Source organism: Channa argus, chromosome 24 (assembly GCF_033026475.1).
Source record: "Channa argus isolate prfri chromosome 24, Channa argus male v1.0, whole genome shotgun sequence".
Lineage (NCBI taxonomy): Eukaryota > Metazoa > Chordata > Actinopteri > Anabantiformes > Channidae > Channa > Channa argus.
The window spans coordinates 6303158-6318426 of NC_090220.1; the positions used below are offsets into that span (position 1 = coordinate 6303158).

Sequence of the window (15269 nt, forward strand, 5' to 3'; positions counted from 1 at the left end):
ATAATGTGCATAATTACAGTTTTACCACTTACGCTTGGTGAATCTACCCAGCAGATAACACTGGCTAAAAGGTAGTAGAGAGGACAAAAAAATGAAGTAATTGCTTTTTATATGTATAGCATATAAAAGGCACTTTTAAGCATTTACAGTGGTTAAGAACAACCCTGCACAGCTAATATAGTCGACTGTTAATTTTCTTGTCAATTAGGGGAAAAAACAAATGTTTGACATTTGGAGGTGTAATTATGAAAATCATTAACCTCGGTGTGTGCCATAAAAGCAGACAATTGTGCTCTGTACCAGAACTTCTTGAAATTGACTTGCATTTGCCACAATGAGATTCTAATATTATAAGGAGGGCTTTGGTAGAATGAAAATGTTTTTTTCATAAAGCCGTTATGTTTTATCCTGGCTTGTTTATGTTCATTTATTTATTATCTATTTTCTTTTCATAACTTTAATAAAACCATTTAGACTATTTTAATATTATTTGTAGACTAAAAGCCCAGAAATTATTATAAAATTCCCTCTTTAGATGGCGGCCAATAACCAAAGTGATATATGGATAATCTATTATTTGGAAGGAGTGGATTGTGTCACAAGAATGGAAGATTTGATAGAAAGAGATGTTGCTGGCTGAGCCTTTATGTGATATAAAGCTTTTCATATTTATTCCTGATATTTCCACCATGGCAATGATTGTATTGCACCACTGGTCCATCCCTTGGCCATCTGGAGAACTGTTCTGTGCCCATAATATAGCTGGAGTGGGACCCATTTTGATGAATTTATGTTCGGCTATTTCTTCTTATGCTTGTGTTCTGGGCACGAGTATCCATTGGAGAGCAATAGGTGGCCCCTCAAAGTGTGCCTGTCCTCAGCTGTGGCCCTGCAATTATACAATACTACCTCCTACTTGCACCTGTCCCTGGCTACTACTCCTCCTCTCAGCCCAGTTACATTAAAGTCCTCTTAAATTCACCATAGCAGGTTCGCCGCACAGGGAGACCTGGCATCACAGGGGCCCTCTGACAATCAGCACCCGACTAGAAAGCACTAATGAGTGCTGGGAGTGGAGGAGTGGGCGTTGGCGGCTTCCACACACACAGCAGCAGTGGTGGGTACAGTAGGATTGGAGGGGGTTGTTAGGAAAGGAGGCAGTGGGCTGGTACGTTGCTGGGCTGCGTCCGGCGCAGCACTGACTAGATTAGCTTCCAGGGGGCAGAGCTGCAGTCAGTTTGGGAAAATATCACAGCCCATTAGTTAGGAGCAATGAAATGGAGTCAACTTCTGGGACTCCATTAGGCACGCTGCGCTTAGGCAGACAGCGTCCCTCGGTGTGATGTTGCTATTCTGGAAGGATTGGGCACAGAGATATAATTGGACTGGGGAAATCAAGAAAGTTTCAGTGGTCCTGGTGGGGCTCTCAGACAGAAAATGAGAACACATGCCTTTGTATTTTCTCTCCCTCTCCCTGTTAGCTTTACAGCTTTTTGAAAAACAAGAGTAAAAAGCCAGCCAGTGTGCTTGGGCTTTTATTTTCATTTTCATTTCTCCACACACACTCTGTCTCTTTGTCTGCCCCTCCTTCTGTTTTTGTTATTGGATTTTACCATCTGTTTTAAATTCTTTCTTTTTTTTCTTTTTTTTTTTTTACTTGTGGCTCCAGCTCCGGCTAACCCTAAGCTAAACAATATGCATTTATTCATCCGTGCCTTTCTCTAAGCATTGATGAGACTGAGGATTGTGCTTGATAATAAACATGGCTTAGTCTAACACAGGCTGCTTGCTAAGCCTCACAAGGCTGTTTACTGCAGATCACTTCCAGCTACCTCCACTAGTTTGAAATATACAAGTACAGTGCATTCACTAAAGCAGCACCCAAGTAAAAAATCCCATGTTTTTCCTTCCTTTCTAAAATGCCAACAGTGATGTCTGGATATCCAGCTGACATTTTGGTTCCTTATAAGCAGACAGTTGGATGTAGATAGAGTGGACAGGCCTCAGTGCTTCAGGTAATTGATGTGCAGTTTTTAGCACCATCATGGGATATCTCCATCCTTCCAATTTTTAGCAGGCATGCATCACTTGATTTGCCCAAAACGCTTGATCTACTCTGTCCTAAGTAACGGACATTTAGCCAGTTTTCCAGGTTAGTGTAGGAACAAGTAGCAGTCCATTATACTGTATTATTGTCACACCTTCAGTCTAATGGCAGGAGAGTAATTACAGATAAAGTCATTGAAAGTGTCGTCACTGCCGCATCCACTCGTCACTCCTACAGCAGATGCTCATATTTTGTGCCGCGGCGGGGTATATGACTTCAGTATATGGTCTGTAGGTGGCGCTCAGCTTACACTCGGCACTGACGAACAGCAAACGGGCATGCATATATATAATGGTCCCTACTATAATGTATTGTACTAGTAGTGCTACATTTGCACACCCACAAGGTACTAGAGTAGAAGATATATACAATATAAGAGGCATATAAGAGGCATGTAGACAGCCATTTTCTCCTAAAAATAAAGTTTCAAGGCTACTAAATATGTTGTAGGTAATCTGACTTCATCAAACAACCAGTTCCTACAAGACGGTTCCTATTCAGACTTGACCATATGCTTTCAGTGTGAAGCTCATTTATTTGGGAGACTCGAGTTTGACTCCAGCCGGAAGTTATCTCCACACTTCTAGCAGCTTCTAGTTTTGCTCTCAGTAATCAAGAGCTCTGGCTGCACAGTGCAGTTTCAGCCTCTTTTTGTATTTTCTGTGCACTTTACTGTGTTTTCTTTCGATGAAAACCCTCCCCCCCAAAGGTCAAATCAAATCATATGCGTAATTTTCAATTCCCCTCAAAAAAAATTTAATAGGACAGATGATGAACCGCGCCTAATGGGAATCATTAAATAGTTCGTTACAATGTTACGACAGATTAATAACATGTTTCTAAAAAATAGATAGACAAAATAAAGTATTTGGTCATAAAAACAGCCAGATTGAGACTGAGTGGAATTACAGTTACACTAGTTTCTGTATTTTTGTTTGTGTGTTTTGTTTTGTTTTTTTGTTTCCGCTCTTTTTGGACAGGAGGTTTTACATCAGTGCGCCTGTGTTCCTGTTTTCAGAGATACATTTTTACCAGTGTAAACTCTCAGTTTTTCAGATGCTAGTGACAGCGCACATTCAGCTCCATTGCATAAGTGCAGTGGCCAAAACAATGCAGTGCGAATTATTTCCCTGAAAGAGCTGCTCTAACATGCAAGCGTGTGTGTTGGGGGGGGGGTTATACACTAACACGTGATAATTAAAACAACTTAACACAGGCAGCGTATCGTGCTGGTAGTTTCCTAGCTGGTGATTATTCTCTTTAAACAGCTTCGGACTAGTTAATGATTAGATCCGTGTAAAATTCTCTGTATTACATCCATCAGCTACTGTTGGACACAGTAGCCTATGTGGAAATGGTGAAGGTAATGTAATCCCAGACTGATGGGGAAAACAGTGCTCTGAGAAAAAAGAAAAGAAGCAACCGGTCAATACACAGTACAGGCCACTTTGTGTTAGTTTCAGTTTTATTCAGACGTGGACGGACAAGGAGACAAAACTCCATGGCATGTGACATGTAAACCGCAATCAATTCAGGACAAGAGAGAGACACTTTAAGTTTATTCTAATATTGGGCTATATGGAAAATAACTCATTTATTTATTAAATAATTTGTCATATCCAAGTAATTCACACAACAAACATCTGCGAGCATGTGTACTTTGTCCAACACTGGTGAGCAGTAGGCCTATAGTTGCAACTAAAGGAAGAGAGGAGAATCGAATCCATAATAAAAATACTTTAAAGTTGGTTATGGCTACTTTTGGAAGAACATTGGGCTAAAACTTGTATCTTTGTTATTAAAGCACTGCGCTCTGCCAGCTTGCCACAATCCAACTGTGATTCACTTCTTTCATCAGATGGAGTGGCTCAGAACTGCTGGCCTCAGCTGCCTGTCAGGGAGCTTGTTATTAGCAGTCCTTTCTCCTGTTGCCTTATGGGGGCGTATACATTTCGAAATAACCGCCCCCATTTAAGTCCAGTGCACCAAAAGGTGGTGCTGCAAAAACATATTTACACATAAACCAGTGCTTTACCTGTAGGTGTAACTACACGCCCCATTTATAGGCTCTCCATCATCCAACTATTCAAAATATGTGTATTTAAAGTAGCAGAGTAATCTGATTTCTCTTCTAACTTTGACTTATTTTGGGGGGTAGGGTTTAATGGCAGCAGAGCGCAGGCAGAGAGTAAAGGCGAAAGGTGTGTGACACACGGTTGAAAAACAATGCAGGGATAAGTGACTTATTTAGACTTCTACGAAGCACTTTGTGTTTTTTCTGTTGGACTTCAGACGGAGTTTGTCTTACAAACAAGGCGGCATCGCCTCGTTAATGATCTCTCCCTCGTTCAGTCAACTACGTGTTTACACCTACAGCCATTTTTGTTATGTATATGTGCTGTTGGAGAAGCTGATTAGAAACTTGGGTACACCTAAACATAGCAGGGAAATCTGTCAGGTTTTCCTAAGACCCTAACACCTCTCCAGAAAGCAGTTCACACCTTTATGCACAAGTTAAGCTCCACAGAAAGTCAGAATGAATGAAACACAGCATCTAGTAACAGAATCATGAACACAGAAAAGAGCAGCGATTCCTGTCACTATGCTGTTAAAATTAGTGAGCCATGCTTGCAACGATGGAATAGGTTATATTAGGAGATACCTAGGTAGTTTTGAACATGTGAGCTCCTGCATTGTAGAGCTTCGCATTAACCAGTGGACCACCACAGTGCTTCATCACAGGTAATGAAAACTTTGTTGCAGGTTACTGTGTCCTGCTGCGGCTGTCTGTGACCTTATTTTCTGATGGTTTCACTGTGATTATGTTCTACAGCACGAATAAACATAAAAACACACCTCCGACTCTCTGCTCTGCTGGCGTGTGTAGACCGTGGTCAAACAGACACACAGCTCATTCATTCGTTTCAAGTCATTCCAAAAACGGTCTTGTAGTTGTGGTTATTTCCTAATGTTTTGTTATTTGACCTTTGTAGTTAAGTTTCTTAGGAACCTTTTAGAAGACAGGGTGCGTGAGCATGTATAAAAAGTAATCTTATTATGACCCACCCTAGAAAGTCAGGGACACAAACTATAGGAAACGTCAAGTCCTTCACATCAACTGACAAAGTCGTAATAAACACGGGGTTATGACAGCAGTCATGTGGTAGATCAGATTTAAAACTAGTGATCAAGATTCAGTGTGGACTGGGGTCGAGGACAAGATTTTTCAACGCCTGTTGACTAAAAGGATAACTGCAGATTGAATTTTATGAGCATGCTTTGGAATTTAAAACACTGCTTTCTTGGTCTGTAATGCGAAAATGCCGCACAGAAAAAATATGACCCTCTGAGTGACGACATCTGTAGATTAGGTGTATTGCTGATGTCATCATCGCTTCCTTGTCAAGTAGATGCTTTGCGAGTCTGTGACATATTAGCTCACCTGTAACTACTTTAAGCACAAGAAACCTAGTGTAGCAAGAATATAAAATATCACTGCTAAGTAATCCATTTATCTTAATAATCTATAGTTTTGTTCTCGGGATTGTGAGAGATCAATCAGGATGTATCCATTTGGTCTAATTAGTTTTGTGAGGGATTAATGAGTATAATTAGATTCAAGGGTCAGAGGAAGACATAAACATTAACACACAGAGACAGTTTGCTTAGTATACCTTCTTCTAATGCCTTTTTTTAACATAATAGTTTAAAGAGATAACATGACTTGAAGTGCAGAGCTGAAACATAATATATGACTCACTGAGCCACAGCTTAACAAAATGAGAGCATTGCATCTCTCTTGCACTGACTCTTTGTCCTATCTATTCATAGATTTGCCCACAGCAAAAAGAGTGTTGACATTTGTGCACCTCTTGGGAGCACATAGCTATGTATGTTATCAGCACCTTGAAGACAGCCCTCACCCTCTATACATGCCTTTTAGGTGCTCTCAGCCTCTGTCTCAAAGAGCAGACCCCACCTCAACCTTCCACCCCTGACCTGTCTGCCAGTCTGAAGAAAGAGCCGCTGACAGCTCCTTTGATGGTAGCAGGGGCAGGAAGAGTGGGGGTGGTTTTTAAAGAATAGGTGCAATGGAGGGTAAAAAGGGGGCCAGCCATTTCAAATGTCTATGCTGAGATCTAATCAGGTTGCAGCGCTTGCCCCCCTTTTTCAAGAAGCCCTGCGACATTACAGCTAGCAGCTTCTCCTGGGTCCAGGCCTCACAAGATGTCTCATGTCAGCCCCCCCTCCTCCTCCCTGAGTAACCCTCAGGAACACATCATCCACCTCAGGCCAAGATCTGGATTTATTCCCCCCCAAAGCCACCTTGACAGGTTTGTTATCTGTTCACCCAGTTGGCGAGCCCTTGAGAGTTGCAGCACCTGGCAGTTAGAAGGGGGATGCTACAGGAGAAGCAGGGCAAGTAAATGTCAAGTGAACTGCCAAGGATGGATATTATAGCTTCTGGGGACCACAGACAGAAAAAGGGAGAGATGGTCTGTCTCTGCTGTCTGTTTTACAGCCCACTGCTCAAGATGGCAGTCTTTACTGCTACATGTATACACAATGTGACTACAGAAAAGATATGAATAAGTAATAATTATAACAAAAAATCTTATAGTAGAGGGATAACAGCTTCGTAGATTACTCAGTAAACTGCAAACATTTAATTGGTGTAATATTGGTTGTCATGCATCTTTATAGATTCACTACCATTGGATATAACTAATTTGCTAACAACAAATGCTGTCTAAATATTTGGAATATCTATAGAAAAACTATGGTTTTTGTTTGTTTTCGCTTGTCCATATAGTCATTTAAAGAATAAAATGGTTTCTTTAATGACAAGGCACCAAAATTAAATAGACATTTGAGCCTCACTGACTGCTAATTTAAATTGAAGTCTGTGGGCAATTGTTTGTACCACAAGTTTCCCTTCCCCTCATCTTTAAATATATATTTTCTATTCCAACTTTAATACCAAACATACCTATGAAAGAAATTAGTTCACTGTACAGAGAAACGTTAATACAAGCTCAGCTGATGTTACAATTACCGGCTGTAGCTCAGTAGGTAAGTCGTCCACAGACCACAGGGTCGGTGGTTCAGTTCCTGGTCCCTCCTGGGTACGTGTCGAAGTGTCCTTGGGCAAGACACTGAACCCTGAGTTTCTCCAAGTGGGTCGGGTGAGAACCTTGCATGGCAGTCACCGCCATCTGTGCGTGTGTGTGAATGGGTGATGGAGAAGCAACATTGTAAAGTGCTTTGGATGAAAGCGCTATATAAGTGGCCAGTTACCATTTTACCATTGCAGATTTCTGTATTCTGTTACTGTTTCTACAAACAAAACATGTTTTTATGCTTCCCATCCCTTTAAATAACTAAACTTTTATCAAAAAAAAACAGGAATTATTTTCTAACATGGATTTTTTTTAAAAAGTCTTGCATAGTGCCAAACTACATTTACAATAAGTTAAACTCCAAATTTCTGAAGCACAGACAGGGGCTTTATTTCAAGAGCTTGGAATCATAATGTTCTGTGTGGGTTGAGTGCCGCTCGGAGATACTAAGCATCAAAGATTTGATATATCAACTGTGAAACTGGCGTGCACTTTCTATCTTTGTAGAATTTTTTACTCCCCAAGTTCAAGCCTACAGTAACATCCAGCAGGTAATATGAGGAAAACACAATTTTAATAAAAAGAATCAGATGGATTTCTAAACTTTATCTTGGACAGTTTACCAATATACTGAATAACATTGTATTGTAATAACAAAAAATAAATACATACATAGATATATACATGTTTAGAAATGGAAAAATATGTTTTACCTAATAATATACAGGAGCATAGATTTAAAAATTGCAATGCTTTTCTGAATTTGTCTTTTTTCCCCAAATCAGATCCTCCCACAGATCATCATGTTCGATTGTGCTGAATAGTCAATGCATATATAGTGTCTGGTTGTAATTTTATTTTTCCCACAAGTTGTGCCATTTAGTAAGTTTAAGTGAATATTGCAATTCAGTCAAGTTTTGCCCATTGCATGGCACTTACAGTGGTGTTATTAAACCTGTCTGCACCATTTCCTCACCTCCTCATTTTGACCACATAATCTTGTAGTGAGGAATCCTCTGCTGTATTTTGGAAATGGGTTTTCTGTGCAACAGGGACTGGATTTGTTTCTGTTGATTAACTGACTTGCTAATATGACTCGTCACAACAGTTTTTACCCTCTGGACTTTCAGCAATATCTATTCTGGTGTTACGATGGTGTATTACCTTAGGTGAGTATTTTCCTTGTTTATTAACTATGCGTATATTTATTATAAGTTGGTTTGGTTTCACATATTTCCACATTAAATCTTTCAACGGTTAGTCCTCTGATTCTCCTACCCTGCTCTCAGAGACGAACAGGATCTGAGCTGTGTGATCATTTCGCTGGCCTTAATTGCATGACTCCAGTGAAAGCTTTGCTGATCTCTCCCAATCCTTTTAAAACTACTTAAACGTTCCGCTTGGGTGTGGATTAGTGGATAATGGGCCCAGCAGCAGGCCAGGTACAAGCTATTGAAGTGCTCCCTGAGATAGCCTTGGCGGGCCCTAGGGGTAGAGGGGGATGGTTCATTGTTGGTGTGACAGTTTGGCTGACTGGATTACATGCAGTTTAGGGGACTGCATTGGATAGGGGCTGTGCCAGTTATTCTCTTGGATTGAAGTGCAAGTGAGTAACCTCCTATCCTAATTACCAGTGCACCAGGTGAAGCCTATAAAATCCTGCTGCCAGGTTAGACCATTATTCCACTAGGCCCAAACAAAAAGTGGTCATGTTCTTCGTATCGACATAGCAAGCAATCAAATTCTACAACTTGCTTATCACGGCCATCCTTTCACCTGCAAACAACAAAGATTATTTGAGCTTGAAACAACTTTTCCTACCTGTTAGTATATTGTATATTTTAATTTATAGAATGTTTTTCCCACCTCTGAATAGGTTGTCTTTGCTAAACGTCTACACACACATGCTTCACTATTTAATGGGGAGCAGATCGTACATTCAAATAGGATTTTCTGTGAAAACTGCTGTAAAATGTCTTCTGTGTTTCTGAAATTGGAGGCTGACTGTTTCATCTGGATGTTAGGTTGTGCTACAAACTGAGGGTGTGTGCAGTTTAACTTGAAGGATCGGACAATCTTAATTTCATATCAGAGTTACTGTATTGTCCAGATTTAATTGACATTATATTGTATTGTCAGAGCACAATATTATAAGCCTCCCTTGACTAAGTCTATTATCATTCAGCTTTGTTAATGATATCAACACCCATAAATTGCTCCCATGGATATCAGTCAAACAATGATGTTGACTGATATTACACATATTTATGGAAATATGACTCTGCATAGTTTTATTTCATGTCACATTGAGGAATAACACTAACAGTGCCACAATGGTGATGCTATGATGTAAACCTAGGTTTAAAAAAATAATCTTTGTACTAAGTTTGTCTTTGTACTAAATTGCATGCTAACCACAGACAAAACTTAAAAGCTTTACAGCAAAGTTTGTTTCCAAAGTAAATATACATATACATACAGATTTCTTCTCACTCAAAGTTTCCACAAATCTAATCAGAGCAGCTAGCATCCTTAAATAACTTTACCAAACTTGATTATCTTCAAATAAAAAGTATAACTTCGCAAACTAAACAAAACAGTTACACTGTAAATTTTTATTAGTTAGCATGCAAACGTATTGCCTTGAAAAAGCCAAGTAAATTGGAATAGGAACTATTACTAACTAAACACAGTCTTGAACTTGAAATTTTACAACCCCAGTTCAAAAAAAGTTGGGACTATGTGTAAAATGTAAATAAAAACAATGCAGTGATTTAAAAATCACACCGTATTTTATTCACAAAAGAACATAAACAATGTATCAGATGTTGAAACTGAGACATTTTACCATTTCATGGAAAATATTAGCTGATGCAGAATTCTGCATCAGCACTGCGTCCATAGTTTTCTAAAGTTATATGTACTGTGTACTTGTAAAAAACACACTTATTTAAGCTTTGTTAACTAATGTGACATTTCCTGCAACTTTGTATGCCTGAGTTGTAGTTACTTAAACAGGAATCTGATTTACTTGTTTAAACCATGGAACCGGTTAACTAAAAAAAAAACAACTTTAGTAGTTGAACATCTTTCATACATGACTTTCTACTTTGGTCACATTGTCTTAAGTCATTGTTTGTTAACCATTTCCTACGTATGAACAGGCATTAGTATTGTACTATGCTATACCACAGTACTACATTAGTATAAATTATATTATTAAGGTAGGATCTTGAAATTGGTAAAGTCAACTAAAGCATGTTAATTAGGACAGTTATACTCTACAGAGTACAGTACCAATGCTGGAGCAGACACTTCCAAATCCTAGTTAATTTGCTATTTCTGCTGTTTGCTGCATTTTCTAACCTTCTGTTGACAGATGTGTATGATCAAAATCTAAGCCTGTGCTAAAACATCCACACATCAATGAACAGAGCAACCAAACCAAGCAGGCCATCTAATAAATCATAACTTACTGTTGCAACAGCAAGAACATTAGGTTCACACCTGACTTGTTAAGCTCTTGCAAACAAGTAAAGGTCAGTACACCATTACTCTCCAATGCTGCAGCTGTTGCTCTGCCAAAGTGCTGATCATGCTAGACATGGAGATATACTCTCTTGCGCTCTTTTTTTCTTAATCTTGCTTACTCAAGCAACACCTTCATGCCTTGTCTGCTTTAGTTAAGTCCATAGATGTAGGTTTAGCCATGCTAAGAATAACCATTCATCTGAGAATATCAAGCTATGCAGTGCCATGTAGCATATGCAATTCTTTCAAAAGGTGTCCATTGTCTGGTAAAACATTAGAGATGTCTTGTTGTCCATGTAACACGATGAATGATCATGCTATAATAGACAATGTCAAGTTATGTTAAGCCATGTTATCTTTTTGTTTTGTCATATTATATGCATATTTGATGGAAATGAGATGAGATCAGAATTTACTGATCCCACAGCGGGGAAATTCACTTGTTAAGCAGCTCACATACTTCTTCAAAATATTTACAAAAATTGAAAAGTGGAATATACAGTATATATACATTTACAGAGAATTTACAAAAACAAATTTACATTAATCAAGAATGACCAGAGACGCTCCCTCTGCTGAACTGGTAAATTGTACAGCCTTATGGCAGTAGGAATGAAAGAGCTGCAGTAACGCTCCTTCTTACACTGAAGGTGTATCAGTCTGCTGCTGAAGGAGCTGTACAGAGCCTCCACTGTCTAAAGCAGTGGGTGAGAGGAATTTTCCATAATAGATTTCAGCTTTGCTAGCATCCTCCTCTCACCCACCTCCTCGACAGAGTCTAGCAGGCAGTCAAGGACAAAGCTGTCCCTCTCCACTAGCTTGTTCAGTCTCTTGCTGTCCTAATCAGTGCTGCCCGCACCCCGGTAGCGTCCGTCTCTGTATGTCTTACTGGTGTTCATGCACAGGTGGTTGCGTTCACACCAGTTCACAAAGTCAATGATTGCTGACTCCAGCTCATTCCCTTCAAACACACAGCCAACAATGGCTGATTCATCAGAGAACTTCTGCTGCTGGTGTTATATGTAAAGTCTGAAGTATAAAGGGTGAAGAAGAACGGTGAGAGTACCATTACGTGAAAAGCACTTCAGACATGCAGTTACGGAGGCAGACATATTGTGGCCGGTTGGTGAGGTAGTCAATTGTCCATGCAGCCAGTTGTCCATCCCGTCCCGCTCCCTCGCAGTAGTGCCGTCTCTCCACGGTTATCATCAGGTGGGAGGTCAAGGCGACGGGCCTGTAGTGGTTTGGCATATGAGCAGTCTGGTTGGGGTGGTGTGGAGTAGTGCGACTCCTCTAACTTTTTCTTGTAGATGTCCTCGACCTGTCAGATCTTGTATTTAAGTTCATGTTGAACACTTCTCTGCTCCTCTCTGCCCCCTGAAATGAAAGCCCTCTTCTTGATGTTCAGTAGGGCTATAAGCTCAGGGGTCACCCAGGATTTGTTATTGGAGAAACACCGTACCCTCCATGTTGGCACAGTGTTCTCCACAGAAGTTAATATAGTCTGTGATGCAGTGGGTCAGGCTGTTGACATTGTCTCCCAGTTAGTCTTTAAGTCCCTCACTGTGTTCATCAGTCCACATTTTCACATGTCTTTTGTGCAGGCTCTCTTCGTACCCTGGGTGTGTATTCAGGTAGCAAATGTATCAGGCTGTGATCAGAATGACCAAGTGGGGGAAGGGGGACAGTGTTTATGTACCCTTGACATTAGCATACAGCAATGTTGCCAAGGGAAAGTGGCACTCCTCTACTGAACTACTATGGAAGTAGTATTGACCTTTCAGAGTCACCAATCAGAGCACCGGCTCCAAATTACAAAAAAAATGACGGGGGCTCTAATGAGATGGTGCACCAAGACAAATAATTTCAACACAATTTGACTTTGAGTTCAAATTTTCTACATGCAAAGTTTGGGAATTAAACCACTTAATCCCCTTTTCTCCACCATGGGGGATAGGGAATGAGTTGTTAGTTGTTTCACAATTCCAAGAAATAGGGATGCCATCAGTCAAGTAGAAAATATTACAAAATGCAATCCATTTGACAATTCCTCCTCTCTCCTAACTTTTCAACTGCTGATGTGATTTCAAGTCTTTTTGGCTGATAACCCAAAATGCATGCTCATTTTTTTTATCTGGAGGGTTTTGATTGTGCATGTTGATAACCCTGTCAGGAGGGCATTGCAGTAGTGAAAATGAGATATGACCTCTGCCTGCAGCAGGAGTAGAGCTGCATGTTCAGAAAGGTAGTGTCTGATGGTGTAGAGGGTAAATCTGCATACTCAAGAAAATGGAGATGTGGTCTGTAAAGTTCAGTTGGTCCTCAATGATGACTCCCATTTCTAGAACACTTTGTGGAAGATCGCTGAAGATCTAAAGTTGATCCTGATGCTGTGTGGTATAAATGATTTGGCTGGGAAGACCAGAACTTCTGTAGAGATTGAGTTGAAGATGTCTCTTTGTCTCTCTCATCCAAGCAGAGATGCAGAAAAGTGTGATATGAAAACTGTGCAACTGTGCATCTTTAGCATAGCAATGATAGGAAAACTGTGTAAGTGGATTATGGAACCCAAGAATATAGTATAGATGGAGAAAAGAAGAAGAAGAACTGAGCACTGCAGCAAATCAGTGGTAAGAACATAAGAGTTTGAAAGTTGCCAAGATTTTGTATTATTATTATATCTTTTTTATTATTATTTCTTTATTTTATAGGTTAGTCTCATGGAGACACAGGGTCTTATTTTCAAGAGAGACCTGTTTCACGAAAAACATTGCAATCAATATGAATCATTAAAATTGTACATAACATAAATATACATAAATACTTACTGCCTCTTAACTCTTTCAGTTAAAGTTTAATTTGCCCAAGTGAGACCAAACTAACCCCTTTAACAACCTGTTGAAGCTTCTTGCTGGTAGTGGGGTCAGAGTACAACAAAGCTTTCTTACACTGAAAGTAATAAAAACCTTGAAGCAAAGGCTGTGATGATGTGTTTAAGAGTCATGTAATTCATGTGAAATTTCAAATATGATTGTACTGGCTGAAGAATGGATTTATAAATGAATGTATGCCAGTGTAGGAGCTTCTGAATGTGTAACAATGGCCAATTAACTAATGATCATAGAGTACAATGATGAGTGAGAGATTTACTACATGTAATAAATCTCAGAGCTCCATGATAGACAGCATCCAGCATGTGTAAGGAGCTGGCAGCGGCATTCATGTACATAATGTCACCATAATCTAGAAAAGCCAAAAAGGTGGCAGAGACCAGCTGTTTTCTGGCGTTAAATGGAAAAAAAAGATCTGTAGCAAAAAAGAACCCCAATTTTAACTTCAGCTTCTTCAGAAGGTTATCAATATGGGTCTTAAAGGTTAAATTTGCAATCAATTATTATGCCACAACATTTATATGATGAAACAAAGTCAATGGGTAAAACCTGTAAGGTGGTAATAATAGGGAGAGCTGCTGGCACCTTCTTCCCATTGGAAAAAATTATGCCCTTCTGTTGGTTAACAGTCTCAAAGGCTGCAGATAGATTAAGTAGAAATAAGACGTAAGACTTTTTCGCAGCTTATGCAGCCCACAGGTTTTCCATGACCATTGCGACTGTAGAGTGACCACTCATGAAGAGTGGCTGACATCAAGGAGGTTGTTTAGAAATAGAAAATCTGAGATTTGTTTGAAAGCCACTTGTTCAGGGGTTTTGGCCAGGATTGGAAAAAGAAAGACAGGTCTATAGTTTTCTACCAAGGAGGAGTCCAGATTAGCCCTCTTGAGCGGTGGGTTAATCCAAGCCTTTTTAAATGTAGTGGGGAATATGCATGTTGTGAGAGTTGTATTGATGATTTGGGTAATGGCTGGAACTAGTGTGGGTCTTATTGCTTGTAGGAGAGTGGTTTAAAAGAAGTAGTGTGGATGTGTCGTCCTCGTTCAGTGGTAAATAGGATAGGATGGGGTCTCTGAGTCCCAACTCCTTATCCTGATATGCGAGGGGTGTGAGAAAAAGTAGAATTTGAGAGAAATAAACCTGGGGTGACTGATTTCTGAGGGGTAATCCAGGTTTTTGTAAAGTACCAGCAAAAGCTAGGAGGAAATCAGCATTGTTGACTACAGACTAATGGGTGAGAATGTGCGGGTGGGAAAAATCTCATCTTCTGTGAGAGAGACATGTGCTGTGTTTGCAAATGAGAACAGGGATCTGCTAAAAACATTACACAAGGTTTGTGAACAATAGATTTAACAAGAGAAAGGTCATTTGTGTGCATTTGTTAGGTCAAACGTGTAAATGCTTGGTGATTACTAAGGTGAAACTAACAACAGCCCAGATATCAACTACACCAGAAGAGCAAAACTTTGGTGGCCCTGGTGGCTCAGTGGGAGAACTTTTGAGTTGGGATGCAGAAGGCTGTGGCTTTGAATCCCAGTCCATCAGTTGTGGATTGGCCAGCCACTTGAGCCTGGATTAAAAATGGAGGGGGTTGCGGTGATTTAGATTAATACAGTATGT

General features: G+C 39.9%; 1 protein-coding gene across 17 annotated transcripts in view; it reads left to right on the top strand.

The window, feature by feature from the left end:
* The window catches only part of auts2a (activator of transcription and developmental regulator AUTS2 a), a 284876-nt gene that overhangs the window by 131626 nt on the left and 137981 nt on the right, over positions 1–15269 (top strand). The window lies entirely within an intron of this gene.